Below are 21,630 nucleotides of genomic sequence, written 5' to 3' on the forward strand. Positions count from 1 at the left end.
GCAAGTCTTTTATTCCCCATAATAAGATTTCAATGATGTAGCTAATTTGCCTTGTCTGGCCGCTGGCGCATTTGCATTTGAACTCTGTAGGAATGGAAATCCTTGCAAGAATGAAAGCCGCTTGCATTCAGAGCCTAGCCATTAGATTGCTGCAAGAGGATGTGGGGAAAAAATCACACATGACAGGACTTAAGCTGGAGTTAACCCTGGATGAAAAGTAATTTACAGATAGTCTATCCTTAGCCATGTTTGTAGCCCCGATAAGGTTTAATTTCAGAATGGAAAGGCAACATTTCCCTTAACGGACCCATTCTGCGACACCTGTGATAACAGCTCTCAGATTCTAATTGAAATTGGTTACAGAATGGATTTTCACTTTTTTATGTCTGAGAAAAATATCGAATGGGCTTAGAGCTGCCGCAGAAACCTTTGGCTTTTGGAGGAGGAATCCAGGATCATCTTTCATAGTATTGTCAATGACACAACACTTTTCTTATCAGTCTTATTAATGAACTCATTGATCATTTGATGAAGAAGGCTACTTAAAAATCTACTGAAATACTAACAATTAGTTCTGGAAAAATGAATATAGATATTAACCCATTCCATAGAGATGCCAGCACTCTCAAAAAAATGTAGTTACTCTAGTTAAAAATTGTAGTCTGGGTGCCACAGTAGCGTTATTCAATTTGGCCAGCAATCTAGCCTTTCTCATATAGATATATATGTATATACACTCATTTAAATATATATATATATGTATATACAAGTTTGAAGAAGCTCGCACTCTCAGGACTTATCACATCAAAAAGTGTTTATTCAGAAAGTAAAACAACTACGTTTCGGCTCGCACTCAAGCCTTTCTCAAAGTGAAACCACACACAAACACCAACCTTTTTACACCCAAAATGGCGGGAAGCTGGGGGTAGTGACGTCACAGTGACGTTTGTGGGGGAAGGTATTAAGTAATAGGTTAATTAAATACAAAACAAGAACAGAAATTAATAAAAAACATAAAGAATGGGGTCATAGTATCACAATAAAATAGCAGGCAGTGCTGTGCATGTAGCCATGTAAGTTTTGTTACAGTAACATATTTTCTAGTGTCTGCTAGCTTGCAACAATGTATAATGATCGGCACAAAAAGGTCTTTAAACATAACATGTTGCCTTTGATTGTCCACAGAGTGCGCTTTGCATTAAAGTCTATTAGCCGCATACACTGTCAAAAGAAGGGCAAGAGTTTACTAGCCTGCTGTTGGCCATCCCCAGATCAATATTTTAGCGACTCCGTGTTCCTCAGTGTGTTCCGCCGATCGCTCACAATAAACCTGTCATGCGGCACTTAGTATTAGTGTTCGCTATGGCGCCATGAGTCCGAGCGCCGTTTAAGCAGTGCGTGCTGTATCTTACGTGCCGGCTGGATACCACCGGATAGGCGGGGTAGTTAGGGAGCAATCTCCTAGCAACCTCCACAGCACTTGGCGCTGATTCGCAGGGGTATACCTTGAGTTCACCGCATACGTACTGTACCCTGTAGACCAGGGATCCCCAACCTTCTGAACCCGTGAGCAACATTCAGAAGTAAAAGGAATTGGGGAGCACCACATGCATGAAAAATGTTCTTGGGCTGCCAAATAATCACTGTGATTGGACATTTGGTAGCCCCTATGTGGATTGTCAACCTATATTAAGGCTCTGTCTGGCAGTACATCTGTTTTTTATGCAACCAAAACTTGCCTCCAAGCCTGAAATTCAAAAATAAGCTCCTGCTTTGAGGCCACTGGGAGCAACATTCAAGGAGTTGGAGAGCAACAATGTTGCTCACGAGCTACTGGTTGGGGATCACTGCTGTAGACAGTTCACATCTATCGTGGTAGTTGTGCAGTGCAATCAGGTGGCTGGAGGTGGCGCTGTGTATAGCCTTGAGTGGAGGCCGACGTTGCCACGGTGTCCATGCTTGGCAACCCACCTCACCAACTACTAGTTAAGGCAAGGTACTGAGCCTTATAAGACAAACTGTTAGTACACACTTGGGTAGTAGGCATGGTCGGCCACCCTGTTGTAATCAAGCGGGGGCTCCCAACACTCAGCCATTCCAAATTTGTGTGTGCATATTAGTATGGAGGTCCGTCAGGTAATTATCTAGTGTGCCCAGATCGAGAAGGAGTACTGCCGCTTATATCGAGGCCATGGAGACGGTATATCATCCCCTGCAGTGTTGGAGTCTGTTGCGTCTGGAGTGGATCCGCACTGTACGTAACAACACCAATCCGACACGGCTTGTTACCCAACTTGATGACTTCACTAATCGGTTTTTGCAACGTGGCTATCCTTTACATGAACTGCTTGATAGTCGCCAGAGAGCTTTAAGCCACACGCAGGCTGAACTGCTCGTTTCAAATCCTAGCACCTTCAAAGGAGCACAGCCTGACAGACTTACTTTTTTAACAACATATTCTACGACCACCAAATCCTTCACGAAGGCCATCCACGATCATTGGTCCATTGTACAGAAGGACAGAACCCTTCCACCACCTTTTAAACAACCTCCACGGATAGCCTACAAGAGAGGCAGAAACCTGAGGGACCAGCTAGTGAACACAGATCCAATACACTGCTACCAGCTCCCTACGCCCACAACTTGGCTTTCCAGGTCCAAGCTGGGGTGCTATAGATGCACTGATTGTACACTTGCAGACAATTGCTGACTGGATCCACATTTTCCCACCCACACTCAGGGAAACAGATCGCAATTAGGCATAGACTTACTTGCACTTCCAAATACATTATCTACATCCTGAAATGTCCCTGCGGACTTATGTATGTGGGTAAAACAATCACCAACTTCAGGGACAGAATGGCAAACCACAGATCAACAATTAGGGCAGCAATCAGCAAAGGAAGTGGAGACACCCCGGTGGCACAGCACTTTGTGGAATGCAAACACACACTGGCGTCCCTGATAATTGATAATTGACTGCGTCTCCACTCCCCCAGAGGTGGTGATCGGGAAAGACTTCTGTTACAAGCTGAGCTCAAATGGATCCACCGTCAAGACACACTGAGCCCCGTGGACTCAATGAACTTATCTCGTATGCTCCATTCTTCTAAAAGTTGTGTATCCTGTATGTTGAAGTAGTGACTTTCATAGTACAACTAATATGCTCCTTTCCCTTAAAGTATTGATAATCACACTACTACTAATATTTAACATCCCTGATAGACGGCACCTTAGTAGATTGACCTTTAGTGCAGGCCCTATGTCTTTCTCTACCCTCAGACGCAACAGACTCCAACACTGCAGGGGATGATATACCGTCTCCATGGCCTCGCTATAAGCGGCAGTACTCCTTCTCGATCTGGGCACACTAGATAATTACCTGACAGACCTCCATACTAATATGCACACACAAATTTGGAATGGCTGAGTGTTGGGAGCCCCCGCTTGATTACAACAGGGTGGCCGACCATGCCTACTACCCCAGTGTGTACTAACAGTTTGTCGTTATAAGGCTCAGTACCTTGCCTTAACTAGTAGCTGGTGAGGTGGGTTGCCAAGCATGGACACCGTGGCAACGTCGTCCTCCACTCAAGGCTATACACAGCACCACCTCCAGCCACCTGATTGCACTGCACAACTACCACGATATATGTGAACTGTCTACAGGGTACAGAACGTATGCTGTGAACTCACGGTAAACCCCTGCGAATCAGCGCCAAGTGCTGTGGAGGTTGCTAGGAGATCGCTCCCTAACTACCCCACCTATCCGGTGGTATCCACCCGGCACGCAAGATACAGCACGCACTGCTTAAACGGCGCTCGGAGTCATGGCGCCATAGCGAACACTAATACTAAGTGCCGCATGACAGGTTTATTGTGAGCGATCGGCGGAACACACTGAGGAACATGGAGTCGCGAACATATTGATCTGGGGATGTCCAACAGCAGGCTAGTAAACTCTTGCCCTTCTTTTGACAGTGTATGCGGCTAATAGACTTTAATGCAAAGCGCACTCTGTGGACAATCGAAGGCAGCAACATGTTATGTTTAAAGACCTTTTTTGTGCCGATCATTATATATTGTTGCAAGCCAGCAGCCACTAGAAAATATGTTACTGTAACAAAACTTACATGGCTACATGCGCAGCACTGCCTGCTATTTTATTGTGATACTATGAACCCATTCTTTATGTTTTTTTATCGATTTCTGTTCTTGTTTTGTATTTAATTAACCTATTACTTAATACCTTCCCCCACTAACGTCACTGTGACGTCACTACCCCCAGCTTCCCGCCATTTTGGGTGTAAAAAGGTTGGTGTTTATGTGTGGTTTCACTTTGAGAAAGGCTTGAGTGCGAGCCGAAACGTTAGTTGTTTTACTTTCTGAATAAACACTTTTTGATGTGATAAGTCCTGAGAGTGCGAGCTTCTTCATACTTGTATCTAATTTTTGGGCCATTTGCACCCAGGCAACTATGACCGTTTGACGTGTTGTGCCGGCTTTTGGACTTCTTTAGTATATATATATATATATATATATATATATATATATATATATATATATATATATATATATATATATATATTCTTGCACAACTGAACTGTAACTTTCTTAAAAAAAGACACTTTTAGTTACAAAGTTTGTACGAAGCATGCATAAGTTGACGTGCCCTGTCAAGGCAGTGTCCATGCGTCAGTCCAATCCTAAGTGGGAAAAAAAAAAAAAAAAAAAAAATATATATATATATATATATATATATATATATATACACATTCTAGTTCTGGAATGCAGCTATATTTTTTCATTTTTTTAAAGCTACAGCTAATATTACGAGCTTCTCATATTTCACTTTGAGTAGTCTCCTAGGTGTTTCTATATTCTCTGCTTGCTTGGGTCAATTTATCCCCTATTCACAGCTTGAAAAAAGATCTGTGATCAAAGGCTTTAATGATGTCACTGATCTCTGGTGATTGATTGGGAGCAGGAGATCTGCAGAATTCTACATGTATTCTTTCTTTATCAAATCCATTAGCATCCTTGTTCTAATTCTCTACTGCTAAAGATGCCATTTAAGTCCCCCCCATCTTTTTTTATTGGAGAGGATTAGGGGGTTACTTTACAATGATCTCTCAAAAAGGCTTAACGGAGAGAAAGGAATATCTTTCCTTTATAGCTATGGATCATTTAGGTTAGATTTCTAATATGTATACTTTGGTCATTATTGGAATGTATAGGATTAAAAAAAGAGGAATTTCAAATGGATTTCAGATGTTCATTTTTAAGTAAGGGTTAAGGAAAGCAACATATATTCTTTACCAAAAGTGATCATTATTTGCTTTTCTCCAGATTATCCATGCTGTCCCAAACAGTGACAGTTCCTTGCTGGTTTATTTGCTCACCCCCCCCCCCCCTTCAGTGACATTAGAAAGGTGAGGTAGGAGCAGGTAGATGAACCATTGTGGCATGGTTAAAAAATATTACTACAGAGATTAACTGGCCCCGGCATTGTTTAAATCTCAAATTTACACCGTAATCCCCTGTATTGTTCACACCTGTGATCCCCCTGTATTGTTCAAACTTGTGATACCTCTATTGTTTATATCCTAAAGGCCTGTACTGTTCACACCTGAGACCCAGATTGAAACTGCCCACATTGTTCACCTGATCACACTTTATTCAAAATGCTACCAATGTAAACCACACCCATGTTACCACACGAACTTTTAAGATCATATTCACATTAACAGTGGTAGCACACCAAAAAGCCAAATGGTTGGTGCTCACTGAGGGAAATCCCTCATCACTCATATGTGAAAAATTGAAGTCATGCTAAAATATACCCCTAAATCCATATGCCTCATCCTCCCCTGTGGATAATACAACAACCCCCAACACATGATTAAACACCTTAGGGGCCCTTACCAACAATTTCCAAATGCTAACAAACCCCAAGAACAAACCCCTAACAGGCTTACATTCCATAGGTAGTGTAGGGCAAGCAGAGAATGGCACACACAAGCAGCACTGGGCAAGCAGAGAATGGCAAACACAAGCAGCACTGGGCAAGCAGAGAATGGCACACACAAGCAGCACTGGGCAAGCAGAGAATGGCACACACAGGGAGGGAAGGCAGAACAGAGCAGGAGACAGGGAAAGCTATCATTCTAATATGTACTACATACAATGACACAGTGCTTGTGCTCCATTAGCATTTTGAATAAGGTGTGATCAGGTGAACAATGTGGGCAGTTTCAATCTGGGTCTCAGGTGTGAACAGTACAGGCCTTTAGGATATAAACAATAGAGGTATCACAAGTTTGAACAATACAGGGGGATCACAGGTATGAACAATACAGGGGATTACGGTGTAAATTTGAGATTTAAACAATGCCGGGGCCAGTTAATCTCTGTAGTAATATCTTTTAAATCTTACATAGATATCTTTTAAATTTTACACAGCATGTGGGGGGCCACAGAAGGGGGGGTCATGGGCCGCCAGTTGGACAGCCCTGTTCTAGTCTATAGAAGACTGCAGTATACTATAGGACAGGGATCCCCAACCTTTTGTACCCGTGAGCAACATTGAGAAGGAGTTGAGGAGCAACACTAGCATGAAAAATGTTTTTGGGGTGCCAAATAAGTGCTGTGATCGGCCATTTGTAGCCCCATGTGGATTGTAAACCTACATTGAGGCTCTGTTTGGCAGTGCACCTGGTTTTTATACAACCAAAACTTGCCTCCAATCCTCAAATTCAAAAATAATCTCCTGCTTTGAGGCCACTGGGAGCAACATCCAAGGGGTTGAAGAGCAACATGTTGCTTACGAGCTACTGGTTGGGGATCACTGCTATAGGACAAAAGCTCTGTAGTCTATTTGGCTCATGTTACAGGAATACAGCATGCATTGGCAATAATTATGTTTGTGGTGCTTACGCAGTGGCATAAACATTGAGAAATGTAAGCGATTTTTTTAGTGCTTACTATGAATTCAGCATATAAATTGAATCCAATATACTTTACTATAGTAGAGAATGGACTGATTGCATCTCAAATGGAAATTCAGACCATCTGCAGTATTCCTATTAGATGGAACAGGCATAACAGAAAGGAAAAGTTTGATGCAAACCAGAGCAGAACTATTAATCATGAGCAGAGTTACTTCCTAAGGCTAGGGGCACACGGCGCGATTTCGCCGCGATTCTGCGCTGGGCGAGTTGTCGCTGCGTTTTTTAAGCCGAAATAGCTTTGTTAACTTTGGCGCTGGCGTCAATGCAAATCGCGGCGAAATCGCTGCGCTAATTCACACGCGGCGATTCTTTTTCTACTGTCGCCCGGAAACGCCCAGCGAGGCAACTTCGGACGACAATAGAAAACGAATCGCCACGTGTGAATTAGCGCAGCGATTTCGCCGCGATTTGCATTGACGCCAGCGCCAAAGTTAGCAAAGCTATTTCGGCTTAAAAAACGCAGCGACAACTCGCTTAGCGCAGAATCGCGTCGAAATCGCGCCGTGTGCCCCTACCCTAAAGGCTGCCACTGACTGTCAAAGGAGATTGCCTCAGGCTTGCTTATAGCTGATTCCCTCCAGAGAATACTTCAATTTGTGGCCCTGCCCCTGAAAGAGATTGATAACTCTGTTTATAGGCAAGGATGAATAGCTATAGATAGCAGATAATGCAAATGAGCTTATCCTTATGATAAGTAAGTAAAACAATTATGGCTACAGTTTGATTGAAGCTTATTGGAAACACATTTGGATTCTTGCAAAATCTTTCAAGTGTTAAAATTGCTTTTGCTAATAAGATTATTATTTCTAACTTTCTCGTAAAGGACATTAAATACAAATAGGAGAATGAGTAACAAAGGATTGCATGGCATATTGTGTATATATTTGTTTTTGTCATTTCCATATTTTAGTAACCATAGTGAAATAATTTCTTATTACCTAACATGTCTTCTGTCTTGCAAAAATAAAGCTGTCCAATCATATATACAAAGTAATGATGTGCAGCCTGACAAAAAGATTAACCCAGACCCAACCCTAATCCAGACCTAACCCTTGATTATCTACCTGAACAATAGGAAGGCAGCCATACCATGTGATCCCTTGTATGTTATTCATCTGTTCAGCCATTCAGTTATATTTCAAATTACAGACACTTGCTGGGATCAGACAGTGAAATCTGTGAAATGTAGGTGAAATTTGTCAGTGACTCATAGCAAGTTTTTGTTGCTTGCAGCTGGAAGAAATTTAGATCGAAGAACTCACAAATTTACATATCCATATTACCAGCTGTTTGGATAAGTAAGCTTATCTGTGAAACAGATTTCTTTAACATTAACTACAGTTAGTGTTTTTATTTTTGTAATAGTGATGGTTGTAACTGTTCTAAATGCAATTAATTGATACATTCTTTGTCCCTGCTGAGTAGAATCCCTGAGTTTCATTAAAGGAAAACTATACCCCCAAAATTAATATTTAAGCAACAGTTTATATCATATTAAATTGCATATTAAAAGAATCTTACCAAGCTGGTATATATATTTAAGTAAATATTGCCCTTTTACATCTCTTGCGTTGAACCACCATTTTGTGATGGTCTGTGTGCGGCCTCAGAGATCAACCTGAAAATCTGCTGACCATAAATACTAATACTCTTACTGTAACAGGAAGAAGTAACAGAACTATGTCTGTTAATTGGCTCATGTGACCTAACAAGTATAGTTTGTTGGTATGTTTGTGTGCACAGGGAATCGTACAATCCCAGTGGACGGCCCTTATTTTTTAAAATGCCAATTTTCTATTTATGATTACCCAATGGCACATACTACTAGAAAAGTATATTATTATGAAAACGGTTTATTTACATGAATCAGGGTTTTACACATGAGTTGGTTCATGCAATATCTTTTTTAGAGATCTACATTGTGTAGGGGGGATATAGTTTTCCTTTAGAGACAGCTGTTAGAAGTGATACAATAATTGCTAATATTCCAAAACCTGTCCTGCACTGCCCTAAACCTTCAGCCAAGGAAACAGATCCAAACCGTGTATGTAGTTGAACAGGCACTCATGGACCAATCATCCATGGATTGCTATGCATACGGAATAAAATACTTTGTTTTATCTGCAAAGTCTGTGTGGAAGATTGGTCCTTGAGTACCTGCTCAACAACATACACGGTTTAAATAATCTGAAAACAACTCAACAATCAAAAAGTGTTTGGAAAGTGAACAACTGTAACTGTAAATGTAATTGCTGCTCAAAACTACACTACTTGTACCATTTAAACAATGTTAAACAATGTTGTAGAATTCAGCAACCCTTCCAGCCAAGACTCCACTTCCCACAATGCATTGCATACTTCTATGATAATAGCAAAGAACAGCAGATACTTCTAAACTAAAAAATGTGTAACTAATGTAGAATATAATGAGCTATTGGCTCAGTTTTCCTAGAGTCATATTATATATTTTGAAGTAAGTGTTCTCTATGCCCATAGGTTTTATTAACTGTTTTTTTAACTGTGCTGAAATCCGTCTTTCACCAAAGAAGACTCGTCGTGTCTATGGGGACCTTCACTGTGCAGCTTCTCAATGATCTTTTTCAAACTTTGCAGATAACACTGTGGAAATAAAGAAATATGGGGATTGATTTAAGAGGGTTACATTGTGTTTACTAGGGTTAGTGTTCTTTGTATTATCCATATAAATAGCTGGATGATCTCTCTATTATTTGTTCTTCATTCTCTGTATTCTCTGTATTCCAAACAAATCTGTGGGGAATTCCATTCAGTAAGGGACCCCTGCTGTTTAATCTTAGAATAACTTCTGCTTAGTGCCATGTTTATATTCTTCTTTAGCCTAAGTGCTACACTGATTGACACTACAATGAACAATTCAAATGCTACAGGTATATCCAATAGTCAGTGCTTAGTTAGAAATTTAATCTATAGAACTTGTCTATATTGGATGTGGGAAACTGGTGTAAGAAACTGTTGATAATTCCCGTTTTAAAATCCCTGTCATACTGATGTATTTCTTATTACCAGATCAGAAAACTTCAGTTTTTCAGATGCAACATACAACTACATTTATCCAGTAGCTAAACTGACAAAGAAGCTGGGAGTTATATGAGTACAAGAACTGGTTTATTTAAACATGTCTTTGCCCATGGTTGTGAAGATTTATTGCAGGAGATAAAACGTCCCCTGTATCGTTAACATAATTGTGCCTTAATTAATTGTATATCCCTACAAAAATGTTATGTGTTTTATAGACAATATGTACTGTATATAGAAATAACCAAACATTTCTAACTTTTCTTTTGGATTGAGCGTCTTCCACAATAACTTTTTAGCAACATGAATTAAGGGGGTTATCTATCAAAGGTCGAATTTCGAAGTTATGTGAATTTTTTTTAACTTCTAATAAATTTGAATGTACTCACAACTCAAGAGGGTTGTTTATGAAAAGACTCAAATGTCTAATATTCAATCAATTAGGAACGACCCGAAAATTCGAATCTATTCCGAATAGTTTTCCCTCCAAAAAAACCTTGAGGGGCAAATTTACTTAGCTCGAGTGAAGGAATAGAATAAAAAAAACTTCGAATTTCGAATGATTTTTTTGGCTACTTCGACGATCGAATTGGCTACTTCGACTACGACCTTGAATCGAATGATTCCAACTAAAAATCGTTCGACTATTCGACCATTCGATCGTCGAAGTACTGTCTCTTTAAAAAAAACTTCGACCCCCTACTTCTCCAAGTAAAACCTACCAAACCTCAATGTTAGCCTATGGGGAAGGTCCCCATAGGCTTTCTTACAAATTTTTGGTCGAAGGAAAATCGTTTGATCGATGGATTCGAATCGTTCAAAGGATTTAACTTCGACAGTCGAATATCGAGAGTTAATCAACCCTCGATATTTGACCCTAAGTAAATGTGCCCCTGAATGTCAGGACGGCAATTAACATCTTCAAATGGTTCAACAGACCCCTGTCATTGACTTCTACATGAACTCTGCAGGTTTTAGGAGGTGAATAATTGAATTAGAGTCTAGGGGTGATACATCTCACACTTGAATTCAAATTCGAGTTGGTGGTTTTAAATTAGAAATTGTGAGTTTTGACCAAAATTTTTTTTAAATTACGCCAGGTGAATTTTCGCTAGCGACGTAACTACGCAAATTCACTAACTTGCGCAGTGTACTGAATGCTACCTTTTACGCTAGACTTCCTTCGCCACCTCAGACCTGGCGAAGCGCAATAGAGTAGATAGGGATTGTTTAAAAAAAAGTCAAAATTTTTTCTAAGTCCCAAAAAACGCTGGCGTGTTTTCTACATTATGGGTGATAGGCTGAAAAAGATGGAAAGATTTTTTGGGGCTCCCCTCCTTCCCCCCTACATTTCCTGACTCATGGCAACTTACCTAGACAGTGGGCACATGTGTAGGGCAAAATAAAATTTTTATTTGATGATTTGAAGGTTTTCTTGGCATTTGTAGTGCTGATACGTATTCCTCCATTGAAATTTGAATTTGGCGCCGTATGCAAATTAGCCTTCGCTAGCGTAACTTCGCTTTACATAGCGAATCAACACTAGCACAACTTCGCAACCTTACGCTACCCCTGAGCGCAACTTCGGATTTTAGTGAATTTGCGGAGCGCTGGCGAAACTACGCCTGGCGAAGTGCGGCGAAGCGCGGCGAAGTTGCGCCTGGCGAAACTACGAATGTTAGTGAATTTGCCCCTATGTTCAAACAAGCTCTTTTGTCTAATCACACCTAGACACACATTATTTTGACAGCTCTTTAACAAAAGGTAGGGCAACAGAGTTCTTAAGAATAATAGGCTTCTTATGATGATATGTACGTTTCTAAGGTTGTGCTGTAATACAATATAAAGCTGTATGTAAAACTAACCCTGCGCATTGCCAAAGATCATTTGTTAAAGATTACATTTTTTGGCCTTGAACTTAAAAGTACAATCTGTAGCCACCTCATAAATAGAAGGTGTTGGAAACGAACAATTTTAAATCTGCAGTAACAAAAGCAGTGCCCTAACCCTTTAAAGTCTACATAAATCAAACCCTTCACCTATTCCTTTTGCTAAGTTAACATCTTCTGGAGGCTTTTGTGCAACATTTTATTGTATTTCCCAATTTAAATGTAGATTTCTCTCGTTTTTAAGGCTTTTCTTATGTGCAGTGCATCTTCGGCACAAAAATGTTAATCAGGTGTCTTTTGTAGCAATGTGCTTGTGAGATAAAATATTTGTTGCTGTTGTAAGGCATAGTTTGTGTCTGGTAATAGGCTGGAAGATGCTCTACTTTAAAGACTTTATACATATTATTTTCATGAAGCAGGAAAGTGGTGTTTTTATCGAAATCAGAGAGATGTTGCTTTCACCTGGAAGTGCTTTACCAGGAGCTTAGCTGGTTGCTTTCTCTCTTTCAGGTGATGCGTCAATCTTTGGCCTATTTTTTATAATCATTATTTCATACTAGTATTATGCTGAATTGTTTGTTATATGTTTCCTAGAAAAATGAGTTGCTCTTCTTGCAACTTCTTGCTTTATGTGGCAAGTCCAGTACTAGCTGGTACTAGCAGCAGCACACACCATGCTTTGGTGGAAAAGGCAATATCCAAAATCAACCCATGTTACATAGTTAATTTACACAGTTAAGTTGGGTTGAAGAAAGGCCAAAGTCCATGAAGTTCAACCCATCCAAATAAAACCCAGTACACAAACCTACACACAGCCACTGAAACTATATATATATATACCAATATCTATATTAATTATAGATTTTAGTGTCATTATAGCCTTGGATATTATGCTTATCCAAGAAATCATCTAAGCCCCTCTTATAGGTGTTAACAGAATCAGCCCTCACAACATCATGCAGCAGGGCATGCCACAACCTCACTGTCCTCACTGTGAAGAACCACCTAAAGGTGGCCATACACGGATAGATCCGCTCGTTTGGCGATGTCGCCAAACGAGCGGATCTCCCTCCGATATGCCCACCTTGAGGTGGGCAATATCGGGCTGATCCGATCGTGGGCCCTAGGGCCCAACGATCGGATCCTAGCGTTCGCCAAACGGGCGGTCGGATCGCGGGACCGCATCAACGAACAGATGCGGCCGCGATCCGACGGGATTTTTAACCCCATCCGATCGAGATCTGGCCGACTTTCGGCCAGATCTCGATCGGGGAAGCCCGTCGGGGGCCCCCATACACGGGCCAATAAGCTGCCGACTTGGTCTGTCGGCAGCTTTTATCGGCCCGTGTATGGCCACCTTAAGTTACTGCAAATAAAAGTTTTTATTTATTTAATAGATCTCCTGCTAGCAGTTTATAATGCCCTCTAATGTACTTATAAAGAGTGATCATGACCCCATGCAAGCATATTTTCTCATGAGAAAACAACCCTAACCCTCATAATTTAAATCTTCCATCCCCTTTACCAGTTCTGTTGCATGTCTCTGTACTCTCTCCAGCTCATTGATATCCTTCTTAAGGACTGGAGCCCAAAACTGCACTGCATACTCCCAAATGAGGCCTTACCAGGGACATATAAAGAGGCAAAATTACGTTTTCATCCCTTAAATAAAATTCTCCTTTTCATGAAAGATAGTACCTTCTTTGCTTTAGTAGCCACAGAATGACACTGTCTGGAATTAGACAACTTGTTATCTACAAAAACCCCTAGATCCTTCTCAATTAAGGAAGCCCCCAACACACTGCCATTTAGTGTATAACGTGCATTTATCAACATTGAACCTAATGTTTCAGTTTGCTGCCCAGTTTTCTAATCTAGTCAAATCACTCAAAGTGGCAACATGCTGCATGAAACATATACAGTAGTTCTGCACAATATAGTATCATCAGCAAAAATAGAAACTGTTATTTTAATACACACCTCCAAGTTTTCAACAAGCTGAAAAGCAAAGGACCTGCAGTACTTCACTGACAACACTGGTCCAATTAGAAAATGTTCTGTTTAACACCACTCTTTGTAATCTATCCTTCAGCCAGTTCTCTTTCCAAGTACAAATACTATGTTCCAGGCCAATATTCCTTAATTTAACCATTAACCTGTGGTACTGCATCAAAAGCTATAGCAAAGGCCAAGTAGATTACATCCACTGCCATTGCAGAGTCGAGGATCCTGTTTACCTTCTCATAAAAGACAATTACATTTGTTTAGTAAGATCGGCAATGCATAAAACCAAGCTGGCACAAACTTACAGTATTATGATTCGCAATGAAGTTAAGTATTTTATCTCTTAGTACCCTTTTGAAAAGCTTACCTATCACTGATGTCAGACTAACTGGCCTATAGTTTTGAGGCTGAGAACGGGATCCCTTTTTGAATAGTGACACCACATTAACAATTCACCAGTCTCTCTGCACCATGACAGACCTCTTTGAATTTTGAAATATTAAGTAAAGAGGTTTGGCAGAGCTAAGCTTATTTAGTACCCTGGGATGAATGCCATCCTGTCCCGGACCCTTGATTATCTTTACATGTTCTAGTCTCTTTTCCACTTGTGTAAACTATGCATCATTTGATGTATTAATAAAATTGTGACTGTTTAGAAGGAAACCTTCATTACATGGTTCCTCATTTGTGTAGACAGATGAAAAAAAACAGAATAGCTGCTTTATTTCTGTTCTCATTAACCAACTGATCTTTCTCTGATAACAAGGATCCCATTCCGTGCTGCTTAATTCTTTTACTATTTACATGTTTAAAAATAATTTTAGGTTTATTTTATGCCTTGCAGCAATACCCTTTTCCATATTGATTTTAGCTTGTCATGCTTTTATTGCATGATTTGGCCTCTTTAGAAGCTTACAAACCTCAACACCAACACTTCTATTGAACTACAACGGTTTTGTAACAACATTCATTGCTTACAAGGGGAGTATACTGACACATTTATTAAACAGCATTTTAAAAACGTCCCATTTTTGTTCTGTGAAAAGCCTTTTCCAGTTGATATGTTTTAAACTTAGATGCGTTTCGTGTCACAAAAACGTAATCATAGGCCTATGATTAAGTGTTTCTGACACGAAACGCGTCAGGCTGTGGACACATTAAACTTTCTTCACTTTTGAACATTTGCCTGGTGGAAGTTTGCCTTATTGAGTGCCTGCTCCATATTGGTTTCGTCGAAATAAACAGAACATACTAAGTCACTCAGCTAAATCATTTTAGACTTATCCCCTATTTTTATGCACCTGTTTGGATTCTTTTTTCATTGCATTAAAGGAAAAGTACAACTTTACATTAATTTCAATGTATTACATATGCACCTGTCTAATTCTCCAATTATTTGTCTGTGTACATTTTTATTCTGTATTGTATATCAGGACATTTACTATTCATCCTCCTATTTGATTTTAAAATGGCTCCTTAGTTGTTAGGTAACTAACCCCTAGACACCATGCCAAGCCTGAGATCTGCAGAACAAATAATGTTAATAATAATAATCCCAAAAATAGAAAGGCCAATTGCAGTTTATCTTCTGTTTTCTACCACAAAATAAATTACACTTAGGGGGTTACTTATTAAAGTCCAATTTTTTCTGATTGGACTTTTAAAGGGGATGGTGGTAAAAGTATGAATAAAAAGTAGTCAACTCAGACCTGCCGAGTTCATGTAGAAGTCAATGGCAGATGTACCTTTGATATCCTGATCTGCGCTGGGTTTTGTGCAATAATCGGATTTCTTGGATTTTGGACGTTAAATCCGAAAAAGTTGTAGTTTTTGGCGACAAATCTGAAAATTTCTTACTGTTATTTCATTTCATTTTTATCAAGTTTTTTTCTCGGAACAAGAAATGTTTTTGGTCAAAGTAGTTTTTCGGATTTTGATAACCCCCTTAATGTCAAGGTAGGTACTCTACTTCTTCAAGGGAAATATCAGTTGTTTTTGTTGGTTTGTTTTTACAAGTGTTTTCACAACCCAGTTACATTGCTGTTGCCATCAGAAAACAAAACGGTTGCTTCTTTAATTTTCACTAAATATTGTAGTAAAGCAAAATATCTTTATTGAAAAAATAGCAGTTATTAAGTTATGATCAACAAACTATATTTATTTTTCTGTTATTTTATCATCAGGCATTTATTATCAGGCAATGGAGAATTTAATGAAGTAATTTGACATCCTATAAGTCTACAGGATGCTAAGAAGAAGGAATATTCTCTATTTAAAAGGGTTTTCACGCTTGACTGTTATAGTTAAACTGCTTATAGCAGAGCTAATTATCTGTTTTAAGCAGCTTGAGTAGGTTTTAGACATAGGTAAATACTAAAGCGTCCTCAGAATTAACCCTTTTAATAATACAGCCTTTTTCATAAACGAGTCCTACTAGACCTATCAGAGTCAAAATGGTTTGTTCATCCATTTTCTCTCGAGATTTTAAATATCCTCTAAGTTCATTCAGGCTGTTACCTACCGATAAGAATAAATACAAGAAACAAAACCACATTTTAAAACCCCTCTGGGATGTATTTCTTTCTTCGTAGTTCATTTATTTATTTACTTTTGATGTGACTTATTAGCTACTCACAATAAACCACAACAAGCCGTCCTAATAGAAGCTTTGTACAGTTCTTATACAAAAGGGTATATGCAAATTTTTGCAAAATAGAGAGATAGTATACCTCACAGCTTTTAAGTAAGAAATACAGACCTTGCATTCAATTTCAAAGGCAGTTGGCTAGTGATTAATGGTTCTGTGAATTTCAGTACCTTTTCCAAGATTCATCAAGTGCCCTGCTTTCTTACACAAGCCTGCAAAGAGCTTTGATATTGGGTGCGAACAAACACTTGGTAGGTGTGTTTAAACTAGTGTTGTTTGATTTTAGCCCTTCTTTAACAAAGGCAGAACAAGCAGTTTGTTTAAGCACTTGTATTCTCCTTTTTTATTTATTTTCTTTTATTGTACTTAATTCTATACTGTATGCATGCTGCCGATAGCCATTGATAGAATATTTCCTTTAATTTACCAATATACTATTAGGCTAATTTCAGGTTTCTCACTAAAATGCATGAATATTATGTATGTATATAGTGCCATGTACACAGTGCTAAATGGTGTACGTTGAATATTTTTTTTCATGTATGTGTGAATTTACACACACCTCAAAAAAGTGTAATAGCACATAATGAAATTAAGTTTAGCCAGTTAACCTCTTCAGCATTTGCACCAAGATCAGTCACTTAACACATAAATCTGGGCTGACCCGTTTTGCCATATGTAACGTTGTTAACAGCCGACCCAGAATCCCAGACCATACTCATTGCAATTCTGCCATCCAGCTGTGTGCATAAACTGCAATACCTAGCTTGACCATTGCACTGGATGAACATTTAATTATCACATATCTGCATCATATAACTACTGTTCTGTTTCTTAAACTGTGTGCCATGCCTTAAGGAGGCCATACATGGTTAGATTTAAAGAAGAATTAAAGCCTATAAATGAATATGGCTAAAAATAAAGTTTTAGCTTCTCAATAGCAGCAATGGCCCAGGACTTCAAACTTGGCACAGGGGGTCACCATCTTGGAAAGTGTCTGCGACACTCCCATGCTCAGTGGGCTCTGAGCAGCTGTTGAGTAGCTAAATCTAGGGGTTGTCATAAATTATCAACCAGAAAATTAGGTTGGCTGATTACCAAATTCTGGTGCTAGTTGCAATGGTTTCTGTGCTGCCATGTAGTAATTATCTGTATTGATTACCGATCCGCCTTATATTGTGACATTTATATTCTATGTGTACTGTATATTTTAAGTCAGCCCCTAAGCTCAGTAAGTGACAGCAGCACAGAGCATGTGCAGTGAATCAGCAGAAAAGAAGATGGGGAGCTACTGGGGCATCTTTGGAGACACAGATCTTCCCTGCTAAAGGGTTGAGGTTGCCTTGGGCTGGTGCAGAAACCCAAAACATAATGTACAACATTTCTAGACTACCTTTTTAATTAAGCTCTCCAAAAAAAACCCTATTCCCCACCCCACGTATACCCCCCTCCAGCCTAGCTGCCCCCCCCAGAGAAATGCATCTAACTTTTTACTTAATATGGGGGGGTTTGTGGATGCACACCTAAGGCCAATTTCAAAAAGTATAATTTCAAAAAGTATAAAGCCCTGTCTAAGTAATTCAAGTAAATATGCCAGTGCATGTAATTTTGAAACAGGGTTTTTTTGTTACAAAGTTATGATCATAATATTGATAAGCCTTGACGTGGTATGGTGGCTTATCAATATTATGATCATAACTTTGTAACAAAAAAACCCTGTTTCAAAATTACATGCACTGGCATATTTACTTGAATTACTTAGACAGGGCTTTATACTTTTTGAAATTGGCCTTAGGTGTGCATCCACAAACCCCCCCATAACTTTTTACTTACCCCAGATTCAGGCATCGGAGTTCACCGCAGCCATCTTCTGGGTCTTCGCGTCTTCTTCCGGCGCTTTGCCAATTTCCGTCCATTTCGGCGCATGTGCAGTTGTCGAAGCCGGTACATTGCTCCAACTGCACATGCGCCACTTCGCCGGTCTTCGTCTCAGCTTACCGAAGACCCGGAAGATGGTTGTGGTGAACTCGGATGCCTGAATCTGCACCGAGGGGTAAGTTAAAAGTTGGGGACATTTCCCCGAGGGGGCAGCTGGGCTGGGGGGAGAAGGGAGGGGGGTCAACGTGGGGTGGGGGTTAGGGGTTTTTCCTGGTAAATTCTCTTTTAAGTTGCTGATATGGCCCCTTCAAATTGAGTTAGCAGTTCTGTCTGTCTATGGGGCCCTCCAATGGGCCTTCCTGACTGATATCTGACTGAAGAGCAGGCAGATATCTATCAGTCAGGTTTAAAAATCCTGTTGGAGCACGGCCCTTGTGATCAATTTGTATCAACCCAATATTGTCTACCTCTATGGTTAGAATGATTGAGGCATGTGTGTTTGTCTTTAAAGTGATATTGACAATAAAAATATATTATTCAAAATACATCAAAAGTTACCTATAGCTCAAGTTTTTTTTCACTAATAGGGCTGCTTTTGTAAGTAATTGTTACTTGAAGTTCCTAAACCTAACTGTTTTGCCAAACTGACTGTCCCTTCTCAACATGTTTGTTAGAGTTTCTAATGCTAAAGGACTCCTGAAGCTCAAATATGGCAGCACCCTCAGAGAGGAACAAGGGGGATCAGATGCGTAATGTAAAAGCATCTGTAAATACTTTTATGGCAAAATTATAGATAGCATGCAAAGACAATATTATGATAGATGTAAAAAAAAGTTTAATTTCTGGTGTCAGTATCTCTTTAAGACAGGGGTGTCCAACCTGCGGCCCAGAATGGTTATGAATGCGGCCCAGCTTGAAGGAGAGAGAAAAGGATGAGAAGGGAAAACAATAAAGAAATTAAGAAATAAATGTGTGGAAATACAGAGAAAACGAGAGTGAAATAACACTTTGTGCTCTCTAAGTCCAGACACATTAACCACCTCAGTCTGTCGTCTTGTTAGGAACAGGCTTACTATACCAGGTTGTAACAATGTGGTGACCTATGGAGTAGGAAGGATGGGGGACTCTGCCCATTGGCCAGTTAGTAATAATAATAATATAATAATATGTCTGTTTAATATCCAGGTGTCCCATATTCCAATCTATAGCTCCATCTGGTTATCCAACTGGTATTGTAGTTCTTTTCGGTGTATTTTCTTTAATTTTACAAATCAAAAGTGTTTGTGAATTTCATGTGTGGCCCCCAGACAATTTTTCTTTTTCCAATGTGGCTCAGAGAAGCCAAAAGGTTGGACACCCCTGCCATATGAGGCCTAGTAAAACAAAAAAATGTTAACTGCTGAACTCCAACATGTGTTAAATTTTTTGAGGCAGAGCCAGTCTACTTGGGTTTATTTAATGTTTAAATTATTTTCTTTTAGACTTAAGGTATGAAGATCTAAATTACGGAAATTATTAATTTAACAATTATTATTGATATTCGGAAACCCCCAGGTCCCACCTTGACAAAGGTCCTAATAGAGTGTTGGTCTTTTTAATTTCTTATGTTTTCAGTTTTACTGTGCACTGCTGTAATTATTTTTGAATTGTGGGGCTGTCTGCTGCATATCTATCTATCTATCTATCTATCTATCTATCTATCTATCTATCTACTTTTAAAAGGTTAAAGACAAAGGCAATTAAATTCATATGAGAATGTTTAACTACCTGTTGCATATGTGTGGGGAATTGAATGTAAGGGCTACTATAAGGTCTATTGTTTAATGATAAAGATGTTGGAAATCTGTATTCCTTAAATTATAGACCTGAACAAAAATAAGAGAACTCTGTCTTAAAAAAATAACAGAACACACAGCAGGGAAGTAAGGTTGGTAAAAAGGTTGTGTTTCTGCAGTTGGAGTAGGTCTATAGCAACCTGTGCTACTTTTCATGGATAGACTGGCTTCAGTGTATGTGATTTAATGATGGAGACAGGTTTCCTTAGTAAACCAAATTTAGAGTACTGGAATGCTTATCTAATATCCAGACCTTGAACATAAAAGACATTTTATACCAGCAATTGTTCATTTAATGAGCAATTGCAGAGTACAGGACGGCTAAGGGATTGAGCTACACGCACCATTATTGCAAGAAGTATTTCGAAATACCAGAAATAGGACGTAAGCTCTGATCAGGGAGAGTGTGAGCACAATTACCTTCTTTTCAAATCCTTCTGTGACACTGCGGGAGGAAAAAGGACTTTGAAACTTGAAAGGAAAGAGCTTGCTTTCAACCTCAAAAGCTAGGAGGAAAGGGCTCTGAAATTTGCTCAGTATTCCCAATTCACCATTAGCCTGTTTCTTCCTTTAGCCTTAAGGCATTCTCCGCTTTTTGAAAGGATGTTAAGAAATTCAGTCACAATAGAGAGCCTAGTTTTGAACATGTTTCACTCGGCCCATTGAGGTCTGGTCTTCAGCCTTTGTGTGGGGTGAATTGAGCTGAGCAGCTCTCTGGCTGGGAAGAGGTGAATGAGCAGTCTCTGTGCAGTCACAAATTTGGTAAGAAAAGATCTCCCTCCCTTTCTATGACAATATGCATTCCTGTGCAGCCTGGTCTCTTGCAATATGTGAAGCAGAACTTAAGCTTCAGTTAATATCCAGTATTTGGTTCATAACTCATAGTAACTCTTGTTGAATTTGAATTAGAGATGCTGTTGACCCCTCTTTGCTGCCATTGCTGCAGAAAAAACCCCCCACAAGAAAACCCCCAAAAAACCCTTATAACAAGAACTGTATTTATTTAACATAGCCCAATGTACCAAACAAAGGCAGGTTGTATATAAGAGTGAAGTTGATTTGATTTAATGATTAGCTGACTGACCCCTTAACTATAGAGAAGCTGTTGAATAGGAAGAGATCACTGGCAGGAACTCAGGAAGAATGCTAATGAGCTTGTTAAATTTACCATGGCACCAACCAGTTAATTCCACTAATGGGGCAAACGCTGCATCCACATGAGCTAGAGAGTGTAAGTGCTTGAGAAAGTGCTAAATATCTTCACAGTTAGAAATGGTACTAAAGGAATTAAGTCTTGCACAGTGAGCCACCGT

General features: G+C 39.5%; 1 protein-coding gene across 4 annotated transcripts in view; it reads left to right on the forward strand.

Moving 5' to 3' along the window:
* gli3.S (GLI family zinc finger 3 S homeolog) overlaps positions 1–21,630 on the forward strand; it is a 165,332-nt gene that overhangs the window by 26,963 nt on the left and 116,739 nt on the right. The gene's annotated exons all lie outside the window — the stretch shown is intronic.

Source organism: Xenopus laevis, chromosome 6S (genome assembly GCF_017654675.1).
Source record: "Xenopus laevis strain J_2021 chromosome 6S, Xenopus_laevis_v10.1, whole genome shotgun sequence".
NCBI lineage: Eukaryota > Metazoa > Chordata > Amphibia > Anura > Pipidae > Xenopus > Xenopus laevis.